Source organism: Cetorhinus maximus, chromosome 18 (genome assembly GCF_964194155.1).
Source record: "Cetorhinus maximus chromosome 18, sCetMax3.hap1.1, whole genome shotgun sequence".
In the NCBI taxonomy this organism is placed as follows: domain Eukaryota; kingdom Metazoa; phylum Chordata; class Chondrichthyes; order Lamniformes; family Cetorhinidae; genus Cetorhinus; species Cetorhinus maximus.
Genome location: NC_135896.1, coordinates 62,464,807 through 62,489,360, shown reverse-complemented (window position 1 = coordinate 62,489,360; position 24,554 = coordinate 62,464,807). Strand labels below are relative to the sequence as shown.

Sequence of the window (24,554 nt, the reverse complement as noted above, 5' to 3'; positions counted from 1 at the left end):
CTTTTGCCACTGGAGGGTCCACCTTTCTGATCACTGGGGCCTTCCTGCCTGCCTGGCCCAGAACAGTAAAGAGAAAACTGTCTTAACATTCTTTTTCCTGCAACCACATCAGCGGCTACCTCTATCAGTGTCGCTGTCGAGCTGCTGGTCCTCTGTTTGGGCCAGTAGCTCTGAAAGGTGGACCACCATCCTCAATTAGATGGTGGTCCATGCAGCAGCCTCTTAATTGGCCACCACTGGTGAAATTCTGTTCATGGTCCTGCTGCCCATCCACACAGGCTCGGGACCATTTTTGATGGGGATCTACCAAGTATATTTTATGGTTATACCACTGTATGACAGTGAAACCTGGACCACATACAGCGGGCAAGAGAAGCTTAAACCCTTTCTAAACCCACTACATGCACCTTTTCCTAAATTATAAAGTTGGAAGACAGAGTTCCAGACACCAAAGTACTTAAGAAAGCTAAGTTGCCAAGTCTGATAACCTTTCTCAACCACAGATTTCTTTGGTGGTTTGGTCATCTATATTAGATAAATGATAGGCATATACCTAGGGACCTTCTTTATAGAGAACTAACAGATGCTTTAAGGGCGCTGAGCCAACCTACGGTTTAAAGACATTTACGAGGGAGGCTTGGAAACTTTTTACTTGAGGAGCACAAGCTGGCTAACAACAAGCCACACAGGAGGTTTGTGCTACATCGGGAAGCCAAAGGCTGAAGAGGGGTGTTTAGGAGAGGAGAAAGAGAAAAGCTTGTCAGGGGTTTCATTCTGGCCTTGGGATTTATCTCTGCACCGTCTGTGGCAAGGATTGTTGCTTAAGAATTGAACTCTTCTGTCACTCATGATGTTGCAGTTGGGAAAAAACTGAACTGCTTTAGGACTTTCACCATTTGTTTTTGAAATGGACAGTTGCCATATATATTCTTTGGTACTGAAATCTGATGTTGAATCCTGAAGTAATAAGTGTTAACAGGGAAACAGAATGTGTTTTGCTGACAGAGTTTGTTTCAGGTATTTATTTGCCGATGAAGGATATCTTGACTCCTGGAAATGCTGCTACTGATTGATCAGGAATATTTTGCTAAGTTATAATACTGTCTGCAATGCTGCAACTTCTGGCCAAAGATATCTTTTGGAGTCATTTCAAGAGCTGAAAAAGTGCCTGTAAAGTGGTTTCTCCTGCATCAATGTGCAGCTCCTTGCAGGTTGACGGTGTCTGAAGATATGTCCATGCAGTCTTTTGACGCAGAACACATTTGAAAATTGATATTTTACTGACTAGGAAATAGCTATGTGTTGTATACTACAAAAACACCTAGTTCAAAACTATAGGCCCAGATCCACTGTGGTGAAAATCCCGTAAATGGCTGAAATTTCTAAGTCCCACCCCATAACCAGCATTTCCCATCTTCGCGGGGGTGCAACTGGAGTCGGGCTGAGGTTCACGCATGTGTGATCCGTGGTGGCGGCTGGCCAATTAAATCATCAACTGCCTCCACTGAAGTGGGATTTTGGAAGACCAGGAGTGTGAAAGGTGGAGTCATTTGGATAGCCAGGAGAGGTACCCCTTTGGAGAGGTAAAGCACCCCTTTGGATAAGGTCCTGGGACACCTTTGGGAAAGATAAGGCACCCTTTGGGAGAGGTAAGGCACCTTCCGGGATTGTTAAAAGTGAACATAATTATGCACTTTTACACACACATTCTTTGGAACTGTCAAGGAACTGTCAAGGAGCCATCCAGCTGCCAAGGAACTGTCAAAGAGCTGTTCAGCTGACAAGTAACTGTCCATCTGTCTAACGACTGTCAAAGCTGTCCAGAAACTATTCAAGGATATTAGGTGAGTTGTCATTTAGGGGCTAAGGGAAAAGATTGGTGGGTGAGGGGCATGAGTTGGCACCACGTTGCCATAGGGCTATGGGGTGGTAGAGGGGCAAGGTTTGCTTAGGGTGTATGGGGACCATGGGGGTGGGCTTGGGGCAATGGCTGGCATAGGCGTGTGAGGGACCATGGAGGAGGATGGGGGGACATCATGGTTTTGCATCAGTTGGCAAGGATGGGGCATAGGGAGTGTGTGGGGGGTTGAGGGCTGGAGGGTTTTTTTGTTTTTTAAAAATGTATTTAAACAGGGCTGAGCACAAAGGCAGGCCTTGCGCCCAACCCTCCTCCACACCCAGCAGCCTCTGCACACATTCCTGGGTCGCCTGTCCCGACTCCTATTTCAGCCCACACATCCCCCCCTCCCCTCCAGCCAAAAATGTGACCTGCTGGTGGCCATTTTATAAGGTAGAGTTCGCCAAGTTGGGAAATCTCCTGACTCTACTAATCCGACCCAGAGACAAAAACCTGAACCATAGTCGTCATAGATGTTAATGTTGCACAATATATATAGACTCCTTCATGCTATCTTTTTCAAAATCTGTAATTTAAAAGCGAAAATGGCATTTGGTTAAATTTCTGTTCTGAATATGTTAAATAGATTTAGTATATTAACCAACTGGCATACTTACCTACTGAAAATTGTTGAGTGATTCAATATATTTTTCTGCTAGTGACAAATTGACTACCTTGCACAACTTGCAGTTCTTATAGGTTAGCATGAAGTAACAAATAGAAACATTTCAATTGGGTTAATTTATGAATTTTGACAACTCTTCTGTTAATGTTTTGAATATCTACTGAACCCTGTATACAGTTCACTTACTTTAACTGAACTTGTAGTTCCTAAAACAAAAAGTGCATGACCTCAGAGATTGAAATGAACTTCAATATACACTGCTTAAAGTATAAAAATATTTGGGTGGCCTACAAGCAAGGAGTAGGCGTCCAACTGAATGACCCAAGTCTCAATCTCACTTTCAAATAAAGAGTGAGTTTAATCAGTCTCAACTGGGATATTTGAATCAGGATGGGAGAATTCTTCCTTGTGACTCAAGCAAATTAGCCAAGGGCCTGATTAAATTCATTGAAATGTCAAGAAGAAAGCAATGGAGAAAATTGCAATAGTGTCTCAAAATATTTTAACAGGTCTCTGATGTTAAATGACTCTTCCTCTTTTTCTCTACCTGTCACTGTTACATGGAGTGGTTGAAGCAGATGGCATTATCACAGTTAAGGAAAGGCTTGTTGCATGCATGAGGGTGAAGGGAGTAGTGGAAAATTGTGTAGGGTGGTAATTTAAGTGAAAGGATTCTCATACTGAGCACAAACACTAGCATAGATCATTTGAGTCAATTAGCCTGCTTTAGTGCTGTAGGTTCTATGTAAGATCACTTAATTTCACTCCATGAGCCATACTGCAATGGGTAGTAAACCACCACCATGAAGTTTCCTTTCTGTACCTCTCCCAAACAGCTTGACTGAAGAATGGCATCCATATTCTACTGAGTATGTTATTAATAGAAGCATTCTCAACAAGAAGAGTTCTTATTAAGTAGGTCCAGCACAGGCCTTGGTTCTCTGTCTATTATGCTGGTGCATAAAACTCTATGTGCACGAAAGGCAGAAGATAAAATAAATCCCCAGTTAATATGCATGTTACTAAAAATATTCCAACAACATGCACTTCCTTTACATGTCACTTAAAATGTCACCCTTTCTAAAAAAAGTAAAATCTCTATATATAACACATTTCAAAATAATGTGATTAAATTTAGCCATTGAGATTTTTTTTGTTCTTTAATACTTCCATTAAAGTTTTCACTTAAAAGTCTCTGTCTTTTTGAGGAATTTGGGCTTTACCTCAGAGCTATTCTCACCTGTGTAGTGCATGTGTAGTGTACAGCGTATTCTAGTATGTAATCTGTGCGTCAACTTGAGTTCAAGGAGAGAATCGTTCCCCCGACCTTCTAAAGATTTGAGAGTTCCTTTGTTTTTTCCGAAATATTGAATTCTGTAAGCTTTATTAGACAGCTGACAATTATTTTAAATATTGCATCCTATTATAAACTGCACACAAATAAAATTTCTAGTATTCCTAATAATACCAGATCTCAGGACCTGCCTGGCATTCTCAATCTTAATTTCTAGTGTGTCTGAAACTTTAGGATGAGTATAAAATATGTGATGTTTTGGAAGCAGAACTTCATCTTGTATTGGACCAGAAAGTTCCAATTAGTCTTCCTTTATAAATAATTTTAAATTGGCTCATATATTATGAATATAAAATTAAATTTAGTTAGTTACTTTCTGCAAAGATTTTTTTTGCTTTGTATATGGTAGAAAGGAGATTGAGGGAAAATCAGTTGCAGCCTCCCTCCTGAAGGTAAGCCACTGTGTGTCCTTTGTAGCGGGAATTCTTTTCCTGGCTTTGAAATGTTGACTGCAAGTCAGGCTTGCATACAGATAAAGGTCACACAGAGTTGTTTACAGTACCAAATTATTTGATATGCCAGTTGGATGTGAAAAGCAAACATAAACTTCATCAAAGTTCAAAGGCTGAAATTCATAACCCTTAGCCTGAACGGCCTAGCCAGTGGAAATGAGTGTGTTTCATTCTGCATATTGTATTCTGGCTTGGAGATTCTGAGGAATGGTACAATAAGTAGGTTAATGTTTTGATTATGATAGTCCTCAGTTCCCTTGTGTTAGGCAAGTTGTGGCATTGAAACAAAGCTGTGGTGTGAAGAGAAGCTCATAGTTGAATCATCAAACACTTGGTTAAAAGTTTCTGGAATGGGATCGACTATTTGGAACACTTTTTTTGAGAAAGTGTATTGTGTAACAACAACATAGTTATATGAAAAAAGGAAAAGGACTAACATTTCTAAAGCGTCTTCCACAACCACCAGATGCCCTAAAGTGCTTTACGGCCAATGAAATACTTTTAAAGCGTAATCATTGTTTAATGTAGGAAATGTGGCAGCCAATTAGTTTACAACAAGCTCCCACAAACAGCCACCACATAATCTGTTTTAGTGATGTTCAATGAGAAATAAAGATTAGGCAGGACATGAAGGCTAACTCTCATCTTTGAAATAGTGCCATGTGATCTTTCATGTCTACCTGACACAACAGGTAGGGCCTCAGTTCAAAGTCTCATCCATCTTATATTGTTTCACATATTTCACATATTTTATGAAATAAAATGTGCCAAGGCACTTCACAGGAATGTATAAAGCAAACTTAATCAATGAGCTACATAAAACAATATTAGGGCAGATGAACAAAGCTTGGTCAAAGGGGTAGGTTTCAGGGAGCATCTTAAAGGAAGAAAGAGAAGCAGTTGGAACATTGAGATCGAAAATGACATCACCGGCATCAATTCAATGTTGCACTGCCTACTCTGCGTATCTCTGGTGTATGTTTCCTGTGCCTGCACTAACTTTCTCACCAAAATGGTGTTTGGCATGGCCAGCAGCAGCAGATGTATATATGTGAGCTTCATTTCAGAACTGAAATGACACCCATAATGTCAAAAGTACAAGCACTAAACAAGTGAATTTTGTGGTATTAATCCTTTTGTAATGTTCAAAGCATAGAATGTATTAAAATATACCACACTATTCCTAGTGGGTTAAATTCATTTTTGTAATGAGACATGGTCTGAAAGTAATTGATGCAATACCTAAGGAGGGAGTTCTCATGCCCTATGCTTGACTTACAGTCCAAATTCTTACACACTGCATACTCTTTCCTTTTTTTAACTGGACAGTAAGCCTCTGAACCTCACCCAGCTTTCTTTGTCCAGGGAAAGCCCAGTTGATCTACCAGCCTCTTAGATGTAAGATTCCCTGACAGCAAGCCACCCCCCTGAGCACACATAAATAAAACAATTTGAACATATAGCCCAAAACTTTTGTGGAGTGGTAATCACCGTCGGATTGCCACTCTGCTTCTTTTCACTTACCCAAGTCAGGAGCTGCATGTTTCTTGCCTGGACTTCCAACCCAGACCTGGTGAGAAATATGCAATTTCAGAGACCCTTCAGTGCAGGGCAAAGCGTAAGGGGAAGTGAAGCCATGCCCCCTTTTAATGGCACTAGCTGCCATAAACTGGATAAGTTTAAAGGTCACAGACACTTTGAGAAGCCAGGAAAAAGGTAAGTGTGTAAGGTAACTGGGTGAGGGGTTAGGGTGATCAGTGGTGGGGGATGGTTCAGGGGTTGTCTGGGGCGGTTGAGTGGGTTACGTGAGCTGGTTAAGGGGGTAGTTGTTCAGGTTAGTGAGAGGGTAAGTTGGGACAGTAGTCAGACAGGTGGGGTGTGGTTGGGAGGGGTCGGGGGTGGGGGTAGATTCGAGGGGTTGGGAGGGTAGTCGGGAAGGGAGATGGGGTGTAGTTGTGGGTCGGGAAGCTAGTTGGGCTTGTGCAGGGGTAATCGGGAGGTCAGGGAGGGTAGTCAGAACATATGGAAGGTGGGGGGGTTGGTGGTTGGGGGTGACAGAGCAGTCAGGGGTCGGGACGGTAGTCGGGGGAGCGACAGGTAGCCAGGTGCATGGGGGTAGTCCGGGGGTGGGGGGGGTCTTCAAGGGAGTGGGGGGTGGGGATATTTGGGTGGTGGGAGTGTAGTCCATGGGTCCAATGTGGGGTCGGAGGTGGTCAGTACCATAGTGACCCAGGAGTTAGAAGTGGTTTTAAACCTTCTAACGTTTCTTGCGTACCTATTCTGCTAAGACAGTTGGAACTATCTGAAGTCTTTGATTTAAATCGGAGTATCAGATGGTACCCAGTGCAGGGTAATTGCCCATCAGAAGTTTAAACTTATTGGGAAATTCCCGTGCAGTCCTTGTGTGAGGACTTGCATCCCTCAGCGCCTCTTGTGGGGAAGCTCCAGGGTACAACCCCCACCGGGGGACGGAAATTCTGGAATAGGTGTGAACGTTTACTGGAATATCTTAATGAGCTGCTTTTGTCCCAGGCAGATGTGGTATGTAAGAAGCACTATTACTTCAGCTGGCTCACCTGTATCTAATCCAAATTGTCCAAAGTTCGTGCTTGGCGGATTTAATCCCAAATGCATTGAATTCTTACTAAATTACCCCAAATTCCTTTGAAATCAAATCATTGAAAATCCCAAAATGTGACTCAATTGCTTCATTTTAAAAAATGCCAAACTTTCATTTATATTCTAATAGTACCTTATGCTCTTGTTCTTTTTGGCAGTAGAGGTTTGCAAGGCTAAGAGGTGGTGATGAGGTAAGACGTGGGAATTTTTGCAGTGCATTCTGTAAATACAGCATACTGCAGCCAGAATAGCCAAGGCAACGCTAATGGACTCAGGTGGTGCCCTTGTCAGGTAAATCATTTCAGGAAAAGTTAGGTGCTTGGAGAAACAGGCCCCAAGTAGGAAAATAATTAGTGGAAATGATTGAAAGTGATGCCAAAAGATTGGGTTTGAGGAGAGTTTTGAAAATGAGGGGAAGGATTGAGATCTTCTCTTTGCTGATCTTCTGACACATTTGCTGGTACTGCTGAGATGATTGTTGTAGCTCTTAAATCTTTCACCTTTTCGATGAAAGGGACCTTTGAGTAACAGTTTGCTACCATGAGATGCCACTCTTGATTGTGTGTGAATAAATCAGCTCATGACAGAATGTCATAATGTGGGTGATACTTAAACAACTATCATCTCCTCTTTCTGCTGAGTTTTTTGATTCTCCTGGCACACATACTGCAGACAGATACTATTATTTCCTTGTTTTTGTTGATGCCTATCCAGTACACAGCTTACCTGGCTCTGAGCTACAATTCTCCGTTCCCATATGCTCTTCGTGTATCTTTTGAAGAAGCTCTTTTGGCATTTGGGTATGATGATTCTGGATCCAGCCAGCAGAACAACATCTTCTGGTAAAGTATTATCTCCAATTGGTCAATACTGCTGTATTGCTGGCTTGTGTTTGCTTTATCTTATCAGGTCATCCCTGGATCACTTGCTGAGATAGCAGACTAAATTTTCATCCTTGAGGCGGGTAGCAGGAATCGGGAAAATTCCTGCCCTGGCCTGTGCACCTTGGGAGAAAACGCCTGCAAAGGTGGATCATCATCGCCAGGTGGGCTGACGCTAGCTGTAGTCAGGCCAGCTGACAGGGACTGCTGGGTGCTGAGGCAAGCTGTTTAGAAGGCCCATCTTGGTCCTGTTGGGCTTTATTCCAGTTAAAATAAAAACAAGCCCTCCAGCCCTCACCCCTCACAACGCCACACACTCCCCATGCTCCATCAATGCCACCACATGCTCCAATGCCAGGCCATGTCCCCCGCAACCACCCCCCATGGTCTCTCATGCCTCCCATGCCAAGCTATGGCATTTACATGCCCATACACTGTATAGCACCAATGAGCCCGATGGTGACAGTAGAATGTATAAAAAACCACTTTAAAAAGTCTTGCATTCATTACTTTGCACTATGTTTTTAAAAAAGTCATTTCACTACAAGACAATAAAAATACCAATTATCAGACCCTTTAAACTATCAATAACAGAAACTACAAACCTTTTAAACCACTTAACCTTGTGTAAATAAACATTATGAAGTTGACTGCAGAGATCAGAGAGCCAGAGCTGTCAATCAAGCAATGTTTTCGCTAGGATACAGCTGTTTCAACAGGAGTAGTGGATGTCTAGGCTCTCAGCGAAGCCTCATTATGTATATGGGACATTTCCTTCTGTCTGTCAATTCCTGGTCATCTGCAGCTCTTGCACATCCTTGTCTCTGGTGTGTATCCTTTTGTTACTGTTTCACTGCATCAACCCTGCTGCCTTTCCCTTAACTTAACTGAAGGCTAGCCTTTTGGGAAATCAGTGTCTTCACCTGTCTAATCCTTCCTACATGTGCTCTAGCAATGCCTATAACCTGCGATATTGTGAGCTTGGCCTTTCCAATCAAATCTTTTTGTACTTCAGGATGTACAGGGTTCCAAGTGAGCTGATTTACCAGCCTTTCATCCATTCCTTTGAATTTACACTTGTTGGCTTCATTTCTCAATCCTGTTCAGAAATTGTCAACAGGCTCATCTAGTTCCTATTCATATCTGTGTATCTGATGATTTGACTATGGCTAGAGATGAGTCCTGAATTTCTCAAAGATTTTGTCTGGTTTTCTACTGTTGTCCTTACTGATCACCCAGCTATTAAAAAAATCTAAATCTTTCTGTCCTGCCCAAAAAAGGATGCAATTGAACCATCCTCTTTATGTGCCTTTTAGCAAACCACTGAATACCAAACTGCACTTTTGTTTAAGCTTCTCAAATGCCTTCACAACATTATCAGCCTTCCCAATTCATCTGATCTGGAGCTGTGAGTTCACTGATGTCGTGGTGGCCATTTTGTTTTCTTACAATTTCCTCAGTTTTTCTTTCTCTCTCTCTGGCACTTGGGTTGATTCTTCTTAATCTAATTCAGCATTAAATCTATTTAACATGTTTGGATTTTATTCATAGGCACCTGCTGCCACCATGTTCTTTTTTGTGGTTTCCAGAATTTTGAAATAATCACACTTTTGTACACAAATGCTAACGCTTCGTCAAATGTATTTCTCAGATCACACCATGTGCTACGCAATGATATTAGTTCAATACACTGATTGTAGTGCAGTAGCAAGTAATGTGACACCCTGGGTACTTATGTATACTTACATATGAACATATTGCTCCTAAATCACATTGGAATAATAAACTATAATATTAAAAATCAAAAGATGTGTCGAGATGAGGTGTGAATGGTTGCACAGCAGCCACCGAATACGACATGAAAGAGTATAGAAAGAAACACGAACCAGAAAATAAAACATGAGAAAAAGGATAAATTTTGTTCTAAAGTTGTTGAACTCAGTGTTGAGTCCAAAAGGCTATAAAGTGCCAAGACGAGGTGCTATTCCTTGAACTTGCATTGAGTTTCTTTGGAACACTGTAGCAGGCCAAGGACAGAAAGTTCAGAGGGGAAGCATGGTGGATAACTCAAATGACAAGTGACTGGAAGCTCAGGGTCATGCTTGTGGACTGAACAGAGTTATTCTTTAAAGCAGTCACCAAGTCTGCATTTGGTCTCCTCAATATAGAGGAGACCACATTGTGAGCAGCGAATACAGTATACTAAATTGAAAGAAGTTTGCCCTGGAAGGAGTACTTGGGGCCTTGGATGGTGAGAAGGGAGGAGGTAAATGAGCAGGTTTTGCATCTCCTGCACTTGCATGGAAAGGTGCCAGAAGAAAGTTAAGGAGTGCTGGGGTGACTGAGCTTCCTTTTGCTTGTCATTTTTAATTCTCCACCTTGCTTGCACTCTGATGCTTCTGTGCTTGACCAGCTGCCGTGTTCCAATGAAGCTCAACACAAGTTCGAGGAACAGCACCTTGTCTTTGGAGTGGGCACTCGACAGCCTTCTGGACTCAACATTGAGTTCAAAAATGTGAGATCATAAGCTCTGCCTCCACTTTGTTTCATGTTTTTTATTTGCTGGTTTGGGTTTGTCCCATTTCTTCCTTTATTGCTTCATGTTGCATTTGGATGGCTGCTCTGGACATCTTATTTTTTACGATACCCATTACCACTTCCTTTGGCTTTTGTAGCATGAAACCTTTTGTCATTTATTCTCTCCTGCCCTCCACCCGATCACAGATCTTCTGTTTTGTTTTTCCACACCCTCCCCCTTCCATTTACTCCAAAGTCATTACATTTCTATCTTTTCTCAGTTCTGGTGTAGGGTCATTATAATCTGAAACGTTGAGCAGAATTTTATCAAAAAGGTCAGAGTCATGACAGCGGAAATGTGTCGGCAACACGTGTTTGGCTGGCGGGTCTACCCCCTTGATCTTCTCATGAACAAACTGCAGCCAGGCTTGCTGTGCTGTGCAAGATGGCCACCTGTGCCCTCAATGGCTCTTTTAATTTGCTTCCTGCCTCTTGTGGCGGGAAGGCAGTTGGAAGCCAGTTTTGCCATCAGTAAAATACTCTGGTGATGGGACATGGTTGGGCAGCTGAACTGACATGGATCTCTCCAATTTTACTGTCATCTCCTGATGTGATCCCAACTCGTGCAGGCCGGTAAAATTCCCCTTAGCTCTGTATCTCTCCACGGATACTGTCTGACCTGCTGAGTATTTCCAGCATTTTCTGCGGAGGCATGATAGTATTGTCACTGGGCTGGTAATCCAGAGACCCGGGGTAATGCGCTGGGAACACGGGTTCGAATCCTACCGCGACAGATGATGGAATTTGAATTCAATAAAAATCTGGAATTAAAAGTCTAATGGTGACCATGAAACCATTGCCTATTGTTGTAAAAACCCAACTGGTTCACTAATGTCTTTTGGGGAAGGAAACTGGCCGCCCTCTCCTGGTCTGGCCTATATGTGACTCCAGATCCACAGGTTGACTCTTAAATGCCCTCTGAAATGGCCAAGCAAGCCACTCAGTTGTATAAAACTGCTAAAAAGTGAATAAAAGGAATGAAACCAGATGGACCACTTGGCATCGACCTAGGCACCAGAAACGACAACAGCAAACCCAGCCCTGTCAATCCTCCTTACTAACATCCGGGGGCTTGTGCCAAAATTGGGAAAGCTGTCTCATAGACTAGTCAAGCAGCAGGGTGGCATAGTCATACTCACGGAATCATACCTTACAGATCATGTCCCAGACACCACCATCACCATCCCTGGGTATGTCCTGTCCCACCAGCAAGACAGACCCAGCAGAGGTGGCAGCACAGTTGTATAGTCAGGAGGGAGTTGCCCCTGGCAGTCCAGAACATCGACTCTGGCCCCTATGAAGTCTCATGGCAACAGGCCAAACATGGGCAAGGAAACCTCCTGCTGATTACCATGTACCGCAACCACCAACCCCACCCCCCCACCCCCTCAGCTGATGAATCAGTGCTCCTCCATGTTGAACACCATTTGGATGGAACATTGAGGGTGGCAAGGGCACCGAATGTACTCTGTGTGGAGAACTTGTTAGAATCACATCTCTCAAGACTGAATTTTTCTTTTACAAATAGAAAGACATGACATTTGGATGCTAACCTGGATTTTTTTTTAAAAGAAGGTCTTAAGTTCACCTTGGAATTGTCAGCAAGCAGGCTTCTTCCAAGAAATCACCTGACCTTTATGGTACTTGAGGAAGATCTGGTTGTTTGTTTTGAACTGCAATCACCCGAATTGATGGAGAAAAACACCGAAAAAGGTTGGTGACTTGCTGGAAATCACGTGGGAGAGAAGAAAAAAAAACTTAAGTTGTGAACCTGCTTGTTTTGAAGGCAATCTTGTTGGGGAACATGCTGAGGAAGGAAGGCTACCCTAGCTGGTTCCCTCTCTCTAACTTGCCTAAAATTGTGTGTGGCAATCAACCTGTGGCCAGAGAACTCTCATCTGAGTGTAACTAGTCTGCATTTGGACTTGCAAAGCTGACACCAGTTTATGAGATCTTCCAGACGTCCACTGGGACCAGCAGCCCGACTTCACACAGGGGAACTCCAGGTCGACAGTGTTGAGACCTTATGGACTTCACCCTTTATTTTTTAACACCCATCCTCCAAAGCCCATCCCTGCAGAGAGACTCTATCTGCCCTTTATTTGTCTGTGTGTGCGCTGGGGAAATTCTTTAGGAAGATATAGATAGTTATACTTCCTGATTACAATTGTGTGTTAACCAGTACTTGCAAGTTGTTAAAAGAGGTTTTGTTTGAAAATAAATTAATCATTCTGAGTTTTTTGAAAGAAGCCTTGTCAGAGCCTATTTTCTTCTGGGTACTGGAAGTATAGGTACACAATGGGCCATTTCAGTGAGAAAATTAAACATTTAAATTAATGGTATGGCCTGCGGAATTGTATGGCTTGATAATTTGCGCACTCCTCCCATCCCAGTCATAACAGACTTCAATGTCCATCACCAAGAGTGGCCAAGTTCCAAAGGACATAGCTGCTAGGCTGAGTCTGCGGCAGGTGGTGAGGGAACCAACAAGAGGGAAAAACATACTTGACCGCACCCATGAGGCACTGTGGGCCATCATCAGCGGCAGAATTGTACTCAACCACAATCTTCATTTGACCGAATGTAGCAAAACTGGAGTCAATGGGAATCCAGGGAAAACTCTCCACTGGTTGGAATCGTAGAAGAGAAAGAGGCAACTTGATTGAAATATATAAGATCCTGAGAGAACTTGATAGGGTGGATGTGGAGAGGATGTTTCCTCTTGTGGGAGAATCTAGAACTAGGGGTCTTTAAAAATAAGGGGCCGCCCATTTAAAAGAGAGATGAGGCGAAATTTTTTTCCTGAGGGTAGTGAGTCTTTGGAACTCTCTTCCTGAAAAGGCGGTGCAAGCAGAGTCTTTGAATATTTCTAAGGCAGAGGTAGATAGATTCTTTGTAAGCAAGGGGGTGATACGTTATCAGGGGTAGGCAGGATGTAGATTTGAGGTTACTATTAAATTAGCCATGACCTTATTAAATGGCAGAGTAGGCTCGAGGGGCCTAATGGTCTACTCCTGCTCCTTGGTCATATGTTTATATGTATACCTAACATGAATGAAGATGGCTGTGGTTGTTGGAGGTCAATCATCTCAGTTCCAGGACATCACTGCAGGAGTTCCTCAGGTTAGTATCTTAGGCCCAACCATCTTCAGCTGCTTCATCAATGACCTTCCTTCCATCATAAAGTCAGAAGTGGGGATATTCGCTGATGACTGCACAATGTTCAGCACCATTCGTGACTCCTCAGATACTAAAGTAGTCCATGTCTAAATGCAGCAAGACCTGGAAAATATCCAGGCATGGGCTGACAGGTGACAAGTAACATTAATGCTACACAAGTGCCAGGCAATGACCATTTCCAACAAGAGAGAATTTAACCATCGCCCCTTGACATTGAATGGCATTACCATCACTGAATCCTTCACTATCAACGTCCCGAGAGTTACCATTGACCAGAAACTGAACTGGATCAACCATATAAATACTTTGGCTACAAGAGCAGGTCAAAGGCTAGGAATCCTGTGACATGTAACTCACCTTCTGACTCTCCAAAGCTTATCCACCATCTACAAGGCACATGTCAGGAGTATGATGGAAAACTCTCCACTTGCCTGGATGAGTGCAGCTCCAACAACACTCAAGAAGCTTGACACCATCCAGGACAAAGCAGCCTGCTTGATTGGCACCCCATCCACAAACATTCACTCCCTCCACCACCAATGAACAGTAGCAGTAATGGTACCATCTACAAGATGCACTGCAGAAACTCACCAAAGCTCCTTAGGCAGCACCTTGCAAACCCACAATCACTGCCGTCTAAAAGGACAAGGGCAACAGATAGATGGGAACGCCACCACCTGGAAGTTCCCTTCCAAGCCACTCACCATCCTGACTTGGGAATATATTGGCGTTCCTCCACTGTTGCTGGGTCAAAATCCTGGAACTCCCTCAGTAACAGCACTGTGGTTGTACCTACACCACAGGTACTGCAGCAGTTCAAGAAGGCAGCTCACCACCACCTTCTCGAGAGCAATTCGGCATGGGCAATAAATGCTGGCCTACCCACTGACGACAACATCCCGTAAATGAATTTTAAAAAAAATTCAGGTTTCCAGCATATGCAATATTTTGCGTTTGTCTGAATGTTTAATGATTGATGATGGTCTGCACCTGGCTGACTGAGTTGCCAGGTGTTCATGTTCAGCATCAAAGTTCCTCGTAAAGATTCCTTTGTGGCCCTGGTTGCTCTTAGTTTCAAAAAGCGCGATTAGATCAGAATTTTAATCTAAACCTTAAAATAGACTATATAAAATGAAAACCTTTTTTTGACGGTATGCAACTCGCATTTATTGTTTGTGACAGTATCCTCTGATTATTGATATGATTCATCTCTCTCACACACACACACACATACACACACACAAACACACACTCTCATGCACACACATGCTCATGGATATTTCTAATGTTAAATGGTCAATTTTATGAGCAGTTTAGTTTTTTTTCCAAAACCATGTAATTATCTTATGTTTCTACTAATTTTGTCTTGCTGTATGTACTAGGCTAAATAGAAAAGGAAATGAGCAGCTGAACACAATGGCAAACTCGCTTGATTGGCTGGTTTTAGGTAAGATATTTGCCCAAGCATTGTAGTGGCATTTTTTTTGGAAAGAAATGATGAATTTCAGTCCAGTTTTCTGCTAGTAACTCATTCCTCATTTCGCCAGATTTAATTTGTTCGCATTTTACCATTTGAATATTTTTTGGCAATTTAACAGATGTGAATTGTGATATTCTTGCCATAACTGAGACCGGGATGAAAGATGGGCAGGACTGGACATTAAATATTCCTGGGTACAAGGTGTTTAGGAGAGACAGGAAAGGTAGAAAAGCATGGAGGGGTGGCAATATTGATTAAAGATGGCATTACAGTGCTGGAGAGAGAGGATGTTCCAGAGGGGTCAAGGACAGAATCTCTCTGGCTAGAGGTAAGGAATGAAAAAGCTGCAATAACCTTGATTGGTGTCGTATATAAACCATCAACTAGTGGAAAAGATGTGGAGGAACAAATTTGCAAAGAAATTACAGAGATGTGCAAGAATGATAGAGTAATCATAATAGGGAACTTTAATTAACCAAATATAGACTGGGATAGGAATAGTACAAAGGGGCAAGAGGGGCGAGAATTCCTGAAATGTGTTCAAGCTGATTTTCTGTAGCAGTATGTTTCCGGTCCAATGAGAGGACATGCACTTTTGGACCTGGTTCTGGGGAATGAGCTGGCCCAAGTGGATCAAATGTCAGTGGGAGAGCCTCTAGGGCACAGTGACCATTGTATCATAAGGTTTAGGTGAGTCATGGAAAAGGACAGGGAACAATCCAGAGCAGGGATAATTAACTGGGGGAAAACCAACCTCGATGTGGTGAGAATACATCTGAGTCAAGTGAGTTGGAATCAAATGTTGGCAGAAAAGACGGTGGCTGATCAATGGGCCACCTTCAAAGAAAAAGCATTGCAGGCAATGCCAAGGTATATTCCCTTGAAGGGGAAAGGTAGGACAAATAAATCCAGAGAGCCCTGGATGACGAGAGAGATAGAGGTAAAGATAAAAAAGAGGAAGTGCGCGTATGATCAATGTCAGGTCTAAAATACAATGGAGAATCAGGCTGAATATAGAAGGACCAGAGAGGAAGTGAAGAAACTAATAAGAAAAGCAAGGAGAGAGCATGAAAAGAGGCTGGCAGCAAATATAAAAGGGAATCCCAAGGTCTTCTATAAGCATGTAAATAGTAAAAGGGTGGTAAAAGAAATAGTAGGACCGATTAGGGGCAAAAAGGAGGACTAGCATGTGGAGGCTGGAGAAATAGCGAAGGTGTTGAACGAATACTTTGTATCTGTCTTTACAAAGGAAGAAGATGTTAGCCAGGCCGAGGTGAGAGAGGAGGTAACTGGTACACTCGAAGAACTTACAATTGAGAGGAAGGAGGTGTTGAAGAGGCTTTCTTTACTTAAAATAGATAAGGTACCAGGACCGGATGAGATGCATCCAAGGGTACTGAGGGAAGTGAGTGGAAATTGCAGAGGCACCAGTGATAATCTTCCAGTCTTCCTTAGACACAGGAGAGGTGCTAGAGGACTGGAGAATTGTGAATGTTACATCCTTGTTCAAAAAGAGTGCAAGGATAAAGCTAGCAACTACAGACCAGTCAGTTTGACCTCAGTGGTAGGGAAACTTCTGGAAACAATAGTACAGGATAAAAACAATAGTTACTTAGAGAAGTACAGGATAATTAAGGAAAGCCAGCATAGATTCATTAAGGGAAAATCATGTTCAACTAACTTGCTGGAGTTTTTTGAGGAGGTAACAGTGAAGGTTAATAAGGGAGACGCTGTTGATGTGGTGTATATGGATTTTCAAAAGGCATTTGATACAGTGCCACACAACAGACTTGTGAGCAAAATTCTAGGTCATGGAATATAAGGGAAAGTAGGCACTTGGACAAGAAATTGGCTGAGTGACAGGAAACAGAGAGTAGTGATAAATGGTTGTTTTTCAGATTGGGGAAAGTTTGTAGTGGAGTTCCCCAGGGGTCAGTGTTGGGACCCTTGCCCTTCCTGATATATATCAATGATCTAGACTGTGGTGTGCAGGGCATGATTTCAAAATTTGCATATGATACGAAGGTTGGAAATGTTGTCAACTGTGATGGGATAGTCTTGAACTTCAAAACGACATAGACATGTTGGCGGATTGGGCAGACAAGCAGCAGATGAAGTTCAATGCAGAGAAGTGTGAGGTGATACATTTTGGCAGGAAAAATATGGTGAGATGGTATAAAATAAAGGGAGAGCCTCTAAAGGAGGTGTGGAAACAGAGGAACCTTGGTGTACATGTACATAGGTCATTGAAGATGGCAGGGCATGTTGACAGAGCAGATAATAAAGCATCCAGTATCTTAGGCTTTATTAATAGGGGCATTGAGTATAAGAGTAAGGAGGTCATTTTGAAATTGTACAAGACACTAGTTAGGCCTCATCTGGGGTACTGCGTCCAGTTCTGGGCACCATTCTTGAGGAAGGATGTGAAGGCATTGGGGAGAGTACAGAGGAGATTCACAAAAATGATTCCAGGGATTAAGAACCATACCTTTGAGGATAGATTGGAGAGGTTGGGACTGGTTTCCTTGGAGAAAAGGCTGAGAGGAGACTTGATAGAGGCATTCAAGATCCCGAGGGGTATGGACAGAGCATATGGTGAGAAACTGTTCCCACTCAAGGGAACATCAAGAACTAGAGGTCACAGATTCAAAATAATTGGCAAAAGGAGTAAATGTGATGTAAGGAAATTATTTTTCCCCCAGAAGGTGGTTGGAGACTTTCCTGTGGCATTGAACAGTGTGATGTGGAAGGTAGGCTTTTTTTTTTAGCAATGGTGATATTTTAATAAAAGGTGACAGCAAATATGTTCCAGTAGGTAATTGTGACACTAAAAGGAAGTGTATGCTATACCTATGATGCTTTATATCTTAAATAGATTAAGCATGTTAGGCCTCGCTCATAGGCTGGATGTTTCCTCTGATAGGAGAATCGAGATCTGGGGGCACAGTTTCAGAATAAGGAGTCTCCCATTTAAGACAGAGATGAAGAGTGTTTCCTTCTCTCGTAGAGTAGTTAATATTTGGGATTCTCTTCCGCAGTGAGTCGTGCAGGCTGGGTCTTTGAATATATTCAAGACCGAGTTAGACAGACAAAGTTAGCCAGATTTTTGATTTACAAGGGAGTCAAGGGTTATGGAGTGGGGATGGTGAGCTGCAGGCAGGAAAGTGGAGTTATGGCCATGATCATATCAGCCATGATCTTATTGAATGGTGGAGCATGCTTGAGGGGCCGAATGGCCTAATCATGTTCCTATTTCTTATGTTCTTACGCCAAACAGTCCCGCAACCAACAAACCAGACCTATTGTCCTACCACTTCCAGTCACAAATAGTGATGGGCAACCAAGCAACTAACTGAGTGGGACTTCATGAACATACCTTTCCTCAATCACACTGGAGCCCAGAATGTGAGTATGAGGCAATTTTGAAGTATTTGCAAGTGTCTTCAGATAAAATTGTCAAGTAGGTGATCCTACACAGCCTCCTTCTCCTCCTGATGTCATGTTGGAGTTGTATAGAACCTTGGTGAGGCCACAGCTGGAGTACTGTGTGCAGTTCTGGTCGCCACATTATACGAAGGATGTGATTGCACTGGAGGGGGTGTAGAGGAGGTTCACCAGGATGTTGCCTGGGATGAAACATTTAAGCTATGAAGAGAGCTTGTATAGACTTGGGTTGTTTTAGCTGGAGCAGGGAAGACTGAGGGGCGACCTGATCGAGGTGTACAAGATTATGAGGGGCATGGACAGGGTGGATAGGGAGCAGCTGTACCCCTTAGTTGAAGGGTCAGTCACAAGGGAACATAAGTTCAAGGTGAGGGGCAGGAGGTTTAGGGGGGATGTGAGGATAAACTTTTTTACCCAGAGGGTGGTGACGATCTGGAATGCGCTGCCTGTGAGGGTGGTGGAGGCGGGTTGCCTCACATCCTTTAAAAAGTACCTAGATGAGCACTTGGCATGTCATAACATTCAAGGCTATGGGCCAAGGGCTGGTAAATGGGATTAGGTAGGTAGGTTGGTCAGGTATTTCTCACGTGTCGGTGCAGACTCGATGGGCCGAAGGGCTTCTTCTGCACTGTGTGATTCTGTGGTTCTGTGATGTCTCCACCATCAAAGATACCAGTATCCAGCCAATTCAATTCACTCCATGTGACATTAAGAGAAACAGCTAATGAAGTGGACCCAGTGAAGGCTGTGGGTCGTGGCAACATTTCAGTGGTTCCCCTATCACTATGAAACTGTCATCTACCTATATTGTGTGAGATTGTGCAGGAATGTCACACTTGCAAAATATCACGGTAAGATGAACAGGAAATTACCCTATCAACCTCCCTTCAATCATCAGTAAAGCACTGAAAGTAGTCATGAATAGTGTCATCAAGTGACTCCCATTTACCAAACGCATCCTCAATGGCACTCAGTTTGAGTTCTTCTATAACTATTCAGCCCCAGCAGGCAGAGTGTAGGGGATATTCAGAAACAGGGCCAGCAGTAGGGCAAGGAGCAGGTCAGAAATGGGTGGAGAACTAGCATTTACATATGTTGAATTTAATTTAATGTATATTATGATCCTCATAGTTTGTAAGAGCAGATAGAAGAGAGAGAGAGAGTTCTCTGCATTGCATTGGTTAACAAAGGTAGAGAATATGGGAAACATACTGGTGAGTGGAGTAGTGTCATTTTGTGTTGGGAGATTTGCATGAGAAGCAAATCAGTATTGATACAAACATGCATGTGGCCTGAGGCAGTGGGTTGTTAATGAGTTGTTATCTTAATTTTGACCAAGGACTAGGTTAATTGCTCTGCTGTTTTGCTTGAAGTATATTTAACCCCAGACAGAAAAGGCAGAAAGCAGAGTATGAGAGAAAGCTAGTTAGTAATATAAAATCAGATGGTAAGAGTTTCTACAAGTATTTGAATGGGAAAAGTGTAGCTAAAGCCAGTTGGTCCTCAGAAAGTGAGTCTGGGGAATTGATAATGGAGAACAATGAAATAGTGGAGGTGTTGAACAGGTATTTTGCGTCTGCCTTCACAGTAGAAGACTTAGAAAACTTTCGAAAGATAATTGAAAATGAAGAGGTGAAAGGGAAGGATGAACTTGAAGCAATCACCATCGCCAGGGAAAAGGTGCTAGGAAAACTATTAGACCTAAAGGCTGACAAGTCCCCAGGACCGGATGGCCTGCATACTAGGATCTTAAAAGAGTGGGGGTGGGGGGAGGGGGCACGGATAGTAGATGTATTGGTTATAACCTTCCAAAATTCCTTAGATTCTGGAAGGTCCCAGCTGATTGGAAAATAGCTAATAGCTAATGTAACACCTTTATTCAAGAAAAGAGGGAGGCAGAAAGCCAGAAACTATAGGCCAGTTGGACTAACATCTGTCATAGGGAAAGTGCTAGAATCCATTATTAAGGAGGTTATAGCAGAATACTTAGAAAATCATGGTGTGATCAGGCAGAGCCAACATGGCTTTGTGAAAGAGAAATCGTATTTCACTAATCTATTAGAGTTTTTTGATGGGGTAACACTTAAGGTGGATAAAAGGGAACTGGTAGTTGTAGTGAAATTGGATTTCCAAAATTAATTTCATAACGTGCCACATCAATAATTATTACGTGAGATTAGACCACATGGTGTAGAGGGTAACATATTAGCATGGCTAAAGGATTGGTTAGCTAACAGGAAGCAGAGATAAACGGATAAATAGGTCTTTTTCGGGTTGGCAAGCTGTAACTAGTGGAGTGTCACAGGGATCAATGCTGGGCCCTCAACTATTTACAATCAACATCAATGACTTGGATGAAGGGACTGAATGTATGCTAGCTTAATTAGCTGAGGACACCAACATAGGTAGGAAAGTAAGTTATCAAGAGGAGGTAGAAGCTCAGCAAAGGAATACAGACAGGTTAAGTGAGTGGGCCAAAATTTGCAGATGAAGTATAACGTCGGAAAATGTGAACTTGTCCATTTTGGCAGGAAGAATAGAAAAACAGTGTGCTATTTAAACGTGGAGAGATGGCAGAACTTAGTGGTACAGAGGAACCCGGGTGTCCTGGTACATGAATCACATAGGCCAGAATTTTCCATTCGGCATGTGGGCGTGTGCCTGACATGCCGGAACGTAAAATGACGCGCGATGATGTCGGGCACCATCGCGATATTTTGCTAGGCAGGCATGCGATGAAGACGGAGGCACGCCCGCCATTAATTAACGGGTCAGTTAAGGCTCTTGAGGCACCAAGTGTCTGTGCTTTTACGCAGCCTGTGTGATTTTCAGGGCATCGCACGGGCGCAACGGGCAGGCGGGTATGCCACATTTTCAAAAACCTCAGCAATGGGCAGGACAAGAGGGGTGAGTGGGCTTGCTAATGTGAGTTGTTTGTACTTTAGCTTATTACTTGTTGCTGCTTGCTTGTGTGAACAGGACAACTTCATTTCGCTTCAGAGCTGCTTTTACAGAAATAAGAGGCTTCAGTTCAGGACTCTGGAGGAGTCATAACACTTAGAGCCTTCCAGGTATCAGAAACCTTCCGTTACCCTGGTAATGGGGATTGTGGTCTCCACTGGAGGCACCTCCTCTGAGGAGGAAGAGAGGGCCAGAAGGGGGAAGAGGCCTGGTGTCCCTTTTCAGCCTCTAGGGGAGCAACCCATGGGAGAAGGGGCTAACAGGAAGTCCAAGGTGGAAGGGGCTGCAGAAGAAGCCACCATCCTTTGCCAGGGTTTACAGGCGGTGATGCAGCTAGCTCAATGTGTCTTAGGTGCAATGCTGAAGGAGTCTGTCAAGGGAGACTGTGACCTCCATCTGGCAGATGATCGACCCTGAGATCAGCTCCAACTGGGTGGGTGGACACCCCATGCCAGTGGTGCTGAAGGTCCTCAACTTCCATGCCTCCGGCTCTTTCCAGGGGTCAGTGGGTGATCTTTGTGGAATCTCCCAATCAGCTATCCATAGTTGTGTCAAGCTGGTGACAGGTGCTCTGTTCAGGCGTGCATTGACTTTCGTTCACTACAGCACAGATGAGGCCAGCCAGGCAGAAGGAGCCAGAGGCTTCGCGGCCATTGCTGGCTTCCCCCGCGTCCAGGGTGCAATAGACTGCATACATGTGGCCATCAAGGCACCAGCAGGTGAGCCCAGTGCCTTCGTCAACAGGAAGGGCTTCCACTCCATGAACGTGCAGATAGTGTGTGATCACAGGATGCAGATTCTACAAGTCTGTGCAAGGTACCCTGGCAGCTCCCATAATGCTTATATCCTGAGACACTCCCAAGTGCCGGGGCTCTTCAGTGCTCCAGCCCATCTGGATGGATGGCTGCTGGGCGACAAGAGCTATCCTCTCAAAAGGTGGCTCATGATGCCTCTCCGCCATTCAAGAACAGAGGCTGAGCAGCGGTACAATAGGAGCCACGGCACCACAAGGGCTGTGGTGGAGAGAACCATAGGTCTTCTCAAGCTGCGCTTCTGATGCCTGGACTGTTCAGGGGGAGCACTGCAATACCCCTCAGATTGTGTGTCACTGATAGTGGTTGCATGCTGCGCTCTGCACAATCTGGCGCTGGAAAGAGGAGACACAGTGGAGGAAGAAGACGTTGACGCAGCTGCTCTGGTAACAGACGATGAGTCCAGTAGTGCGTCCGAGGACGAGCACGCTCAGGAGAATGCTGAGGGGATGGACGCTGACCTGGGTAACCTCCAGGGAGGCAGGGACACCCAGGAGGCTTTGATCCAGCTAACCTACCAAAGAAGAACCACCAGCACATGCCAGGGCTGCAGGCTCCACACTCGATACCTGACAGGAACATTTGCTTGGTGAACAACATGCACTATGTGCCATGTCAATAAAGCTCAATGAAAAACAAGTCACTCATAACATCATGGGTTACCCTTCACCTGCAGAACTAATGAAGCACCCAGAGGCTTGTTGAACACAAACGCATTTAATGCTGTGGTGCCTGGCATACATAATGCAAATTAAATTGAAAGATGTTATCCATCACACCTAATAATAATGAACGTGAAAGTGGGGGAAAAAATATCACCAGTGATAAGCCCGTGTTGTGCTTAAGGTGTTTTAAGTTTTTACTTGCGGGTGCTAAGTCTAGGTGCTCCCCTCTCGCTGGCACCAACATTGGACACAGCCTGCTCACTCTGCTGTCCTGTTGGCCTTGGTGACCTTGGCGGGTGTCCTCTCGCCCATGGAACTTGTGCTGGCCCCGCCTGGGAGGGAGCGGCCAGTGCCACGGCTGGCATCTCCCCAGTCGCCGCAGCCTCATCAGATGTCACGGTCACTGGCAGAGGGGTGGAGGAGCTGCTGCCGTCATCCAGAGCATCCTGAGAGGAGCCTGCAGGGACAACAAGCAGCTCATGCACCAACATGAGGTCGCTTTGGACCTCCCTGCTCACCATTGATGGACAGGCATCTAGCTGGGATACTGGGTGCCCAATCCATCTCCCACACTGACACTGACCACCTGAGGTCATTGTCGCTGTGAGGGCTTGCAGGTCCGAGCGCAACTCCAGGAATCCCTGATTCAGCTTCTGGAGGAGCCTCCCCATGAGAGTTGCCACTCTCTCCATGGGGGAGGCATTGCACTCGGCCATGAGGGTCATTGCATTGCTCATGCTCCACATGGACACCTCCACAACGGAGACCATGGGATGCATTCCCTCATGTATCTCTGCCAGATCCTCCCACACACCCTGCTAGGCTTCTGGCATCTGCCGCCCCAGGGTTGACTCCAGAGGCACACCATCAGCCACCAACTGAGCATGTTCCTGGTCCCCAGCATTCCTCCCACTGCCGGCGCCCTGGACCCTCTCTGCCTCCGCCTGCACCTCAAGCGAGTGTGAAGTGCCCTCACCGCTTTGCACCGAGATACTAGCCGACGATCCAATGCATACCAAGGTGCTGGTATCTGTGCCGGTGCCTGCCTGGCTAAGAGTGTGTTATGCAGGTGCGTTTCCATGGTCACTGTCCTCTGGGGTCAGCAGTGGGCCTTCAGGCTCCTGACCCCGACTGGCTTCTGGTGAGCCTGAAAGGAAGAACAAGGACACGTGATTAGTTGAAGCCGTTACACTGGCACTGTGCATGCCTGGCACCCGGATCAGGGTGCCCTCGTCTTTCCATTATCAATGGGGATTCCATGTTCGAGGCTCACATCAATATAGAGACAACAGTAGAATGGCTGCTATTATAGACATTCTGACCTCAGTGCACTGCTCTCTTACCTCCCTATGGCACCCCAACCTCACCGTGGCAGTTGACCTAGGCGCATGGCGCCTCTCCAGCTCCAGGGTTTCCTACTCATATCTACTCAGGATTAGAAGGTGAGGCAGTCCTCCGCCAGACCGCAACCTCTCTGCATTGTTGTGGGATGTCTTCTCCTGAGTGGACAGAGGAGCATTGATTAGCCCACCGTGTACCTGCATTGCCACTGCAGCCTGGTCAACCCCACCTGAGGAACACCTTGTAGGGCTCAGCCACTTCGTGAC

At 44.4% G+C, this 24,554-nt stretch overlaps 1 protein-coding gene across 8 annotated transcripts in view; it reads left to right on the top strand.

Annotated features, from left to right (window-relative positions):
• Positions 1 to 24,554, top strand: part of slc25a21 (solute carrier family 25 member 21) — a 788,318-nt gene that overhangs the window by 344,749 nt on the left and 419,015 nt on the right. The window contains exon 1 of one of the 8 annotated variants that reach the window (XM_078562811.1): positions 690 to 1,567. The exons of the other annotated variants lie outside the window; for them this stretch is intronic. The gene's annotated coding sequence lies outside the window, so the exon portion shown is untranslated. Of the gene's footprint in view, positions 1 to 689; positions 1,568 to 24,554 lie in introns of those variants that run through there. 8 annotated transcript variants of the gene reach the window in all.